Source organism: Scomber japonicus, chromosome 17 (assembly GCF_027409825.1).
Source record: "Scomber japonicus isolate fScoJap1 chromosome 17, fScoJap1.pri, whole genome shotgun sequence".
Taxonomy (NCBI): Eukaryota; Metazoa; Chordata; class Actinopteri; order Scombriformes; family Scombridae; genus Scomber; species Scomber japonicus.
Window position 1 is genome coordinate 30536992 of NC_070594.1, and position 11407 is coordinate 30548398.

Below are 11407 nucleotides of genomic sequence, written 5' to 3' on the forward strand. Positions count from 1 at the left end.
GGTATCTGTCGCTTTAAAGATCTCTTCATTGATAATATATGTGCATCATTTGAACAACTAATGAGAAAATTCAACCTCCCAAATTCCCATTTTTTCAGGTATTTACAAATAAGAGACTTTATTTGCTGCCAGATACCAAAATTCCCTGTACAACCCGATTTGAATATTGCTGACTCGCTTCTTTGTCTGCAGCCATCACACAAAATGTTAATATCAGTCATATATGGTAAACTACTAAGTGTAAGGCAAGCCCCCCTAGTAAAAATTAAAACAGCTTGGGAGCAGGATCTGAATATGTCTATACCTGAGGACACATGGGAGACAATCTTCAAATTGATAAATAGCACTTCTCTCTGTGCCCGTCACTGTCTGCTACAATTTAAAGTTGTGCACAGAACCCACATATCAAAAACCACATATCCTAATGTAGATCCATGTTGTGACAAATGTAAGACAGACGAGGCTTCTCTTATCCACATGTTCTGGACGTGTCCTAGTCTGGAGAAATTCTGGAGGGAAGTCTTCCAAACAATGTCGCTCATTGTCGGCCTAAATATAGAGCCTGATCCGCTAGTGGCTATCTTTGGTACTATGCGGGGCACCCAGCCATGTCTGACCCCGGCCAAACGCCGATTGCTGTCTTTTGCCTCTCTACTTGCTAGACGTGCAGTACTATTGAAATGGAAGGATGCTACCCCGCCCACCCATGCGCAGTGGGTGTTGGAGGTTATGTCATGCCTAAATCTCGAAAAAATACACTACTCTATACATAACTCCAAAGAAAAGTTTGAGAATGTGTGGGGACCTTTTTTGAAACACTTTGATGGTTTCCAGACCCACTAGTGGCTTTCAGCATGTCTCTATGTCAATAACCCCACATATGTGATATCATAACCACCTATATTTGTATCATTAACACTTTTTCTTTGTTATTATTTACCGTCTTTCTAGTATGTGTATGCATATTTAAATATGTATGGAGATACCTACTTGTTGAAATAGTATTGAAGTGCATATTGTTGTGTGTTTTACGCTGCCCATCTTTTTCTCCTCAAACTAAACCTGACTTCCAGCTACTACCTCTATCACTCCAGGAATGAAGAACAATTGATTAATGTATTTGAATGTCACCGCATATTAGCCTGTTAAGTTGCGTGGGAGGGTAAGGGCAGGGATGGGATATTTTGTACATGCATTTGTTATTGTGAGAAAATTAATAAAAATACATTTGAGAAAAAATTTGGCGATCCATCCGTGGTGACGTTGGCAAGTTTACTCCAAGGTAGCTTCATTCTTTCGATGACAGCAGACACCCGGTCATACAAGTCCTCTCCCTGGGTTTGTCCTTTCAGGGACTCCATGGCCAAAAACTCCTCCGTTATCTCAAAACTGTCATTAATCCCTCGGATAAAAATAAGGAGCTGAGCAGTGTCTTTTATATCGTTACTTTCATCCAATGCCAGTGAATATGAATTAAAGGACTCAGCCTTTTTGTTTAACTCGCTGGCTATGTCTTCATCATTCAGTTCCACGCGGTGAGTCACTGTCCTGCGTGATAAACTGACCTTTTCAAACTTGGCTTTGCTCTCCGGACACAAGAGCCCTGCTGTCTCTATCATGCATTCTTTCAAAAACTCGCCTTCGGAGAAAGGCTTGCTAGCCTTTGCTAGCTTGAATGCCAGCAAAAAACTTGCCTCGGTACTTGACTTTTGAATCGCAGTTTGTCGTTGAAAAAAGCTTTGCTGAGTCTGTAAATTAGCTGTCAACCTCTCAGCAGTAGCCGCCCGTTCTTGCGTTGACTGCTTGCTAGCATAGTTAGCATGCTTAGTAGCAAAGTGACGGCTGATATTGTACTCTTTGAATACTGCGACCGTTTCTTGGCATATCAGACAAACAGCTGTTGATCGGAATTCAGTGAAAAAATATTTTGTTGTCCACTCTTTATTAAACACTCGGCACTCACTGTCCACTTTTCTTTTCTTTGGACCACTCATTTTTATGGAAGGGTTCAAAGGGCAAAGCTGAGACCAAGAGAGTAAATACACCCAAAAAAAGGCCAATGTACATGGGGTGTGCCATCTACTGGGGAAACGCAGGCATTGCAGGGAAAATGCCAAATAAATAAGGTTTAATAATATAATTTAAATATGATTTAGACAGGTTCGGTGGGCCGGATTAAAAAGCCCAACGGGCCGTATATGGCCCACGGGCCGTAGTTTGCCCATGCCTGTACTATACCATAGTCTATACCACAGACATGGATATTCATATAAGTGAACATATTTATTTTGCAGGCTGTGGGAAATTGTTCCACTTCTTTAGATAAGATCATTATCAGCTGTACTGAATCAAAAAATATAGAATAAACTGTGATCATTCCCCCATGATCAGCAAAAGTAGCAATATGTGTTATCAGGGTTACCTTGGCTTCTGTTGGATAAGTTTGAAAGCCTATATTATACACATGGGTTGTTTGATGATGCTATTGTGTCCCATGAGTTATGAGTTTTCTTTTTTCGTTTTGTTTTTGTTAGAGCTTGATCCATATAAGACACCAATAGTCTCTTTATAATTTTATTCCCTCAACTTTATGGACTACAATACTAGATTCCTGGAATAACCCTCCTGTCAGCGGCATATTCAGGTCAAACAAAATTTATTTCTTGAGCATGGTAATTTATTGTTAGCCTTGGAAACACATATCCATGGTAGAATATAAGTAATAAGTATACTAGCCAGTTTCTTCTGGAGTTCTTGACTGTATCCCAAAGTATTTTGCTGCAAGTTAACTCATTATCACAGCTAAGTGTGGAACTTCACTTACTTGATGTATGAGGTCTTTGTATACAGTACCTTAACCATAGGTCGCATGAACAAGGTCTATTTGCTTAACAAGATCATGGAATGTGGTCAAAAGCTAGCCTATGTTTACAATATTTGGAATAATGAGTTTGGATATTGTTCATTTAGTTTTTTCTTTGTTTTGGCTATTTAGTTAAGAAATAAGTCATTCTGCATGATTTGTCCTTACAGAACATATGAAATCCATGCAAAATATGTACGGTCAAGTTGCATATGATCCAATTTATTTTAGTAACTGTAACTAAGTCATTCTAATTTTAATGAAAAGGCCATTGGTGGACTGTTGACTAATTTAGTGCTACTGGCTTTCACATTTGCCATCAGCAAAGGGATCAGTGGAACCATTTTTAAAAGATTATCATGGACCATGGTGTCTGTTGGACAGTAAAACACGCATCTTTGTATTCCTGTGATTTTCACCCCTCATTCACCAGTCATTTCACAGATCCTTCTTTCTCTGGTTTATATTGCCTGTCCCCTTGGGTGGCCTGGCTTAATAACTTGTGTTCTCAACAGTGTGGATTCAGTGAGCCCAAGAGGAACATGTCACTGTGGATGAAAATATCAATAAAGTTTTATTGGTCTGCGAGGACAGGATAAGAAAAAACAATTGTGGAATGAAGACGGAGTGGAGGAACACAATACTCCATAACACACCATAAAACTAAGATTTGCCTCAGTGGTGACTGAGGAGTTAGAAATCTGCTTGTCTGTGAGAGAGATGGACACACAAACACCTACTGCAGATTACAAGCCTGTGAAATGTCTTGTGGGCTTTTCATCTCTGAAAAGCTGAAATCATCTCAGTCTATTGCAATTACAACAGCACTGATTACCTGACATATAATCATACTAATCATCTCAAAAATAAGGTAATGAAATTCTGCTAATATAATTTCTTCTCCATGAACACAACAAGCATGCATACATTCCCACGTGTAATTACAAATGCCTTATTATTCTGACAAAAAGAAGCAATATTCACCCCCAGGGCACTTATTAAACTAACTTGGCCCATATTGGTGCTCTACATGGAGCATATTCAGCAGAACAGTTTGAGTCTGCATCATGACATTATGCTATGAGACATGATTGGATTAAATAATTCCTGTTTGCTTGTGTGCCATAAACTGACCCTGCAAAATATAGCCGCAGATCACTTGGATTAGCCCAACAATCAAAAGGTTCACCTCACAGTGAGATACGTACTGTATGTGTCAATGCCAGTGTTTGACATGTATAATATCAGACTGCAGAAATTTCATATGACCTTACCTGATATATAATATGATACGATCATCTGATTTTACAGTGAGTATTTCTGTGTTAAGATTTAAAAAGAAACACTGGAGGCACAGGCAATGTATGTTCCATATAATGTATTGATGATCGTCATTTCTAATGATCACATTATAACCCATGTAAACTTGAGCCTACGGTAAACAACGACTTTCCTTTGTTATATAGGCTTCTTCCACTGCACTGAATGTATATCTTACAGTAAGTTTCCTTGCTGCATTGTTGTAAGGCATAAAATAAGGCTGCATGCACTAAAACATGAAACATTACTGCATGCAGCCTATAAATTTACAATTATTACATTTACTACAAAACTGTCATGGTTAAGGCTGATTTATGCTTCTGTGTCAGACTGACGGCATAGCTGCGTGTAGCCCTCTGCGTTGACGCGGATAATATTGTTATTTGCACTATTGGTCATAAAGTGCTTCACTGTTTGGGGGGTCAGACCTGGTCTAGATCAGTTATTTTAGGCAGTCAGCAGTGAATGCATGGACACTGAAGACTTTGATTGTTTTTTTTGCAAAGTGAGTTGTAATAGTATCTATAAAACCCAGTCTTTTCCCATTACTTTTGCTTTTTCTGTTCTTGAGTAAATCAGTCAAAATTGTCTCTTAAAAATATCTTGTTGTGTGTTTTGTGTGCATGTGAAGACCTACATTGTCACCAGACTCAGAGAGCAACTTTATTGGGAAGTTACATTAACACTTGAAATTTTGTATCATATTTTGTATCATTAATTTGTAAAGAGGTTGAGTGCATAATTTGACTGGTTTCATATGTATTGTTTTATCTGTGCCCACAGGACCAACTTACTCCAAATATTGAACAAGTCTGACCTTTCTCTGGTAATCAGTGATTTAAACTCACACATTTCACATGCAGGAACATTAAGTATGTTAAGTTTATAAGTAGTGAGTCTGCAGCATAAGGAATTTTAGTGGTCAAATGATTCAATGGAGTGGAAGTGCAAGTTGTGTGCTGTCACCTCAGACACCGGGGCCCATTTATTTAGGCACTACTGTTTACAGCATAGTCATTATTCAAGAGTTAGCCTTTTGCCATGTCTCCACAACTCTTGTATTTGTACATTTCTGTCATTTAATGCATTGAAAATTCATTTATCACGTGTCCACAAAGACACATGCAGAAGTGGTGCAGGTGAAAGAGCACAAGTAAGACATACACTTTTTACCTGTCCATTGTGTGATTTCAAACAGCCTTCCTCAGAGGTGACACTGTTCAGTCATTTAAGGGGAAATTTAAAAAACCATGAGAATGTACCATGCCCATTTAAGGACTGCAACTACCGCACAAATGTCTATTCATCATTTAACGCACACAAAAGTAGGACACATGAAGGCAGTTTAAACTTTTGTGATGACATTGTATCAACAGAGAATGATAGTGCACCAGTCATAGACACTGCTGTCCTTGAGGACGAGGATCCTGCTCAGTATCACCATGCAGGCACATCTGCTTTTCCTGAGTCTGACAGTTGGGGTGACACCAGCCAGTTAAGGGCCCAGTTACACCATAATTTGCCCTCCTTGTTCTTGAAGATGCAAACTGTTCTTCATGTTTCTGACATGGCATCTCAGGAAATAGTTGATCACCTGATTCAGATATTTTCCCTGTCTCAACCTCTTGTCAAAGATACTATACAAGAGACACTACAGAGGCATCATGTCTGTCCTACTGAAGCAATCGTGAATGATTTGGTGGATGCTGTTATGGACACAAATATTTTTGTCAGTGCCACAGCTAAAGGTGAGGAGTTGTCCTCAACTAAACAAAGAAAAACATTTATTGAGAAAAACTACCCTGTGGTAATGCCAGTGCAGTATGTATTAGAGCCTGGATGCACAGTGGTTTATGTCCCTGTGCTCCAGATGATCCAGAAAATGTTCAAACATATTGACATCCTTGACAGAATCAAGGAAACCAAGAGCTCAGAAAAAGGCCATTACATGAGCCATCAAGATGGCTCATGTAATCCAAGAGAATGATTTGTTGTCTTCTTCAGAGCTGTCACTGCCACTGATTTTGTACATTGATGACCTTGAAATTGCTAATCCACTAGGCACTTCAAGGAAAATCCATAAACTCTGTTCGGTGTACTGGGGGGTTGCTGATTTGCCAGTTAAATACTGATCAGCACTGTATGTGATTCAGCTAGCAGCACTATGCAAAGTACCTGATCTTAAGAGGTGTGGCTATCAAAGAGTACTTGGTCCTTTGCTACGAGACCTTTGCATTCTTGAAGAAGATGGTGTATTCATTGAGTGCCTTGGTCAGTCAGTCCGTGGCACTGTTTTATGTGTTGTGTCTGATAATCTGGCAGCCCACTAATTGGCAGGCTTTATGTAGTCCTTTAGAGCAGGATATATTTGTAGATTCTGCAAGGCCAAACAAGACCAAATTCAGTCTCTCGAAGTCAGAGGTGGTGAATTTAGTCTAAGGACTAAAGCCAGTCATGACTGTGATGTGCAGGATGTTACACAAGAGGGTGGTCAAAGCCAGTGTGGTGTCAAAGGGGACTGTATCTTGAGAGAGAAGTTGCAGTATTTTCATACCATCACTGGTTTACTAGCTGATTTACTGCATGATCTTTTTGAGGGTATTGCACCTGTTGAGTTGGCCCTATGTATTAAGGAAATGATTCGGCTCAAATATTTTACTCTTGAGTATTTGAACTGGAAAATTGGGTCATTCCTGTACCAACACACAGACAAGATTGATAAACCGCTACCTATTTCAAAGAACTTTGCTGCAAAGAGGACCATTGGTGGCAGTGGCCACGAAAATAGCACATTGTTGAGACTACTCCCATTGATGATTGGTAATACAGTCCCTGAGGGAGATGGTGCTTGGACTGTATTGATGGATTTGAAAGATATTGTGGAGCTTGTGCTGTCCCCAACATTTGATGACGCATCTATTCAGTATTTGCAGACTAAGATACAGGATCACAGACACATGCTTCAGGAGGTTTTCCCAGAGTTCACACTGCTCCCTAAACATCATTATGTTGAACACTACCCAGATCTCAGTGTTTTGGGCCTCTTGTCCATTTGTGGACTATGCGGTTTGAGGGCAAACACCACTTTTTCAAGCGTGTAGTACGTGACACACTAAACTTTAAGAATGTTTTAAAAACACTGGCGACTAGGCATTAGCACGATGGCCTACTACCTCAGTGCACCATCATTCTTTAAACCACATCAGCAGACATCAAATGTCTCTGTCTTGGTTTCAGAGCTTCCTGATGTTGCAAAAGAACACATTAAGCAAAAAACAGACTGCAATCTGATTTACAGCACATCAAAAATCATTATTGATGGTACTGATGTTTGTATCTGTGGGGCAGGAGGGGGACTGCCTCAGTTCAGCAAAATTCAGCAGATCCTCCTTGTTAACAATTATGTCACTTTTCTTTGCCAAGGACACAAATCACACTATATTGCACACCTGAGATCATATGAACTTTACCCAGGCAATGTAACTGTCCACAGTGTATCAGAGCTCAATGACAACTCACCCCTCTCTGCATACAGTGTAGAAGGAAAATTGCTGTTGACGCCCAAACGATTCATACTGTTGACTGAAAGTACATTTACATCTAGTGATTTAAAAAAAATGCTAACTAGTAGATTTTAAATCATATTTTAACAACTTCCAGTATGTAAAGGGTGATAATTAGCTGTTACATTTTTGTATGCATTTGATCAATTATACTAAATCTGCTTATTTTTCCATATCAATCTTCATACATAGATTTGTCCCTCAGAAGATGGCAGAACCCCAAAAATTTCTGCTGTGTGTTTATGTTGCCACAGATGTTGCAATAAAGACCAGAGTCGGTGAAAGAGCTAATCAACATACTGCGAGAAAAAGTCAAGCCAAGACTGGACTTTGAGTTTACCTTACATTATGAGGATCCTGACTTTGGTGGACAACTCAGCTGTCTAGTTGATATTCAAGAGTTACCAGAGAAGGGCACATTGAAAATTATCAGATCAGAAACTGATACCAACTCATGTGCATCTTCTGATACAGACATCCTCCCTCTTGTGCCCATAAGCCAGCGTCAGAAGTCCTGGCCTGACATCTTCCCTGTGTCAACTTTTTCTTATGAAGTGGAGCATGTGCTTGAAGAGGGAAACAGTGACTTTGCAACTTCTGGAAAGACACTGAAATTAACCAGATCCCAAAAGCACAACATCTTGGAGAACATGGCTGCAGTGATGTACAACTTCAAACCTTACCCAAGTGACAAGGATGTGGGTATGGCAGCTGAAGCTCTTGTTACAGCTCATCCTTGTCTTAAAGAGCCTGGAAGTGTGACTGGATGGTATGGATGGAAAAAGAGCCTGAAATTTAAAATGGGGGATTATCGTGGCAAACTGTCAAGGTCTGGATGTTTGGGGGTGTCTGTCAATGCAGGTAAAAGGAGCAAAAATAACCCTGACAAAGAGCACCCACACTCCAACATAAAAAGAGCCAGACGAACTGAAGTGAACTTCCTTCCAAACTTTCCCAAGGGAGAAAGTCAGGCCAGTTTGGAAGAAATGAGACTGCAGATTATGGATGAAGTTGAGAAGAGTCAACAAAACCTACGCTTGATAGAAATGCTAATGCAGATTACCTTTGCCCTTCGCCGCCAGGAGATAATTCAGGAAAACCCACAGGTGAAGGACTTCTTGGGGAAATGGCCGACTCTTCGGATTGAATCACAGGTAAAACACAGACTCTGTCTTTCTCTTTTCTGCCACTCTTCACACATATTTTTAGGCCAAATTTTGAATATATATCATATTCAAATGGAACAGCTAATGCCACTATTCACTGTGGGTAAGAACTATCACTTTGCATGTGACCATGTTTCTCAACAATGTATTTTAACGGAGCATGTTGCATCACAAATGTGTTTTCTGTTGCTAATCGAGTATTAGTCTTTATATATAATTAGGGCCAGAGCGCTGACCAGCACAAAGCCCTATTGTATTTGGCAAGATTATTAGGGCCCGAGCGCTGACCAGCGCGAAGCCCTATTGTATTTGTCCGGATTATTATTATTATTAGGGCCCGAGTGCTGACGAGCGCAAAGCCCTATTGTATTTGTGCAGATTATTATTATTAGGGCCCGAGCGCTGACCAGCGCGAAGCCCTATTGCATCTGTCCGGATTGTTCTCTTTTTTTTTAGGGCCCGAGCGCTGACCAGCGCAAAGCCCTATTGTATCTGTCAAGATTATTAGGGCCCGAGCGCTGACCAGCGCGAAGCCCTATTGTATTTGCAGAGATTATTAGGGCCCGAGCGCTGGTCAGCGCAAAGCCCTATTGTATCTGTCCGGATTTTTTTTTTCTTCTGACAAAGTAACGGCCTTTTTGCTCCCCTAAATGTGCCCCAAAACTCACCAAAGTTTGCACGCAAGCCAGACCCAGCGAAAAATTTTATATTTTATGGTTTGCAATGTGCATGGCAAAATGGCAAAATCTCTAGTGCCCCCTGCAAAATCAAAAAAATCTAACCCCTTGCCACAGATTGACATAGAGAAACGAAACTCGGTACACATGTTCATCATGTCAAAACGCACCAAAAAGCCTATGGGTCCCATGACGTCACACCAACAGGAAGTCGGCCATTTTGAATCAAAATATTGATTTTAATACCAATTTTGCCATCATATTTGAACAAACTAGTCCTAGAGATTTCATCCCATCCACTTCAAATTCACACAGAATCATCTTCAGACATTGGAGATGAAAAGTTATCAAAAGCTTTTCCCCCCGTAATTCCTGGTTGGAAATATTCCCCTTGAATATTTCAAAATTGAACCTCCGCCTTCCCGATTGACATAGAACAATGAAATTCGACAGGTTTATGTATCATCTCCAGACGCACAAAAACCCTAAGTCCAACAGGAAGTCGGCCATCTTGGGAAAAATGCTCAATTTTGGTGAGTTTTTTGGTCATTTCCAGGCCTCATATTTTAACGAACTAGTCCTAGAGATTTCATCCCACCCACTTCAAATTCGTTCAGAAACATCTTGAGACATTGGAGATGAAAAGTTATCAAAAGATTTTTTGTCCGTCATTCCTGGTTGCCGTGGTGACGCGACGAATTTCGACGTCTCGCCATGAAATTTCAAACCCTCATGACTTGACTCCACATGGTCTGAGCTTTCCCAAATTTAATATGTTGGTTCAGCGTCCTGGTATGAACACATGTACAGTCTCATATTTAGTGATAGTCATAGCGCCACCTACTGGCAACAGGAAGTCACTTGCTTAATTCGTTCACTAATTACTCCGACTGAGCCGCAGCTCGACATGCGTGGGGGAGCGAGGGCCCGTTCATCGCTGCTTGCAGCTTTAATTAGGGCCCAAGCAGGGCCGGAGTGGGACTCACTTTCAGCCCTGGAGTTTCACTCCTCAGACCAGCCCACCTACAATAATTACAATAATGTAATAAGAACCATAAATGTTAGGTCTGCAATACCACGCTGTTCTCTAAAGCCTTGTAATTTATTGTACTTTTCTGAAATATTTTCAATTCAGTGCAAGTAAACGCTTCACAATTTATTTCAACACAAGTTAAAGTGCACATCTCCAACATTACAGCACATCCTTTTCAACAATATCAGAATGTTAAACATGTATAACAAATAAAATTAAGTGCACTAGTTCTCTGCAAGTTTGTACTTGCCAGTAACTCTGTCATAACTGTCTAACGATGCAGTCTTTTCCTCTGCATAGCTTCAAAGACACATTGCCAACCCTAAAACAGTAATAAACGCCTGAGCAGTGCACTGGTCTCTGCGACTTTGTTGATTACAGTGTCATTGTCCAAAGACATGAGAATTTCTTTCTCAGTGCACATGAGCATGAATGCATCAAGTTTCCTTTGGGTCAAACTGCTCCTGAGTCTGTTTTTTATGAATTTCACTGTTGAGAAACTTCTTTCACAGGCTACTTGTGTGATGGACAGTGTTAACAGCAATTTGTAGGCCAGTCCGATCACATGGTAGGCATCAGTGAGCAGATTGTACTGAGAAAGGATTAGATGAACACAAATGACACAGTTTTTACAGGAGGAACAAGTTTTGCTCTCTAGTTCAACATCCTGTTGTTCCATGGAAGGATCCTCCTCACTTCCCTGTGGCATTTGACTAGCTGTCCTGACAGTGTAACCCTCCAGAGGGGACATCTTTAGTCTGTCCAACTGACATGCAAGGCTGTAC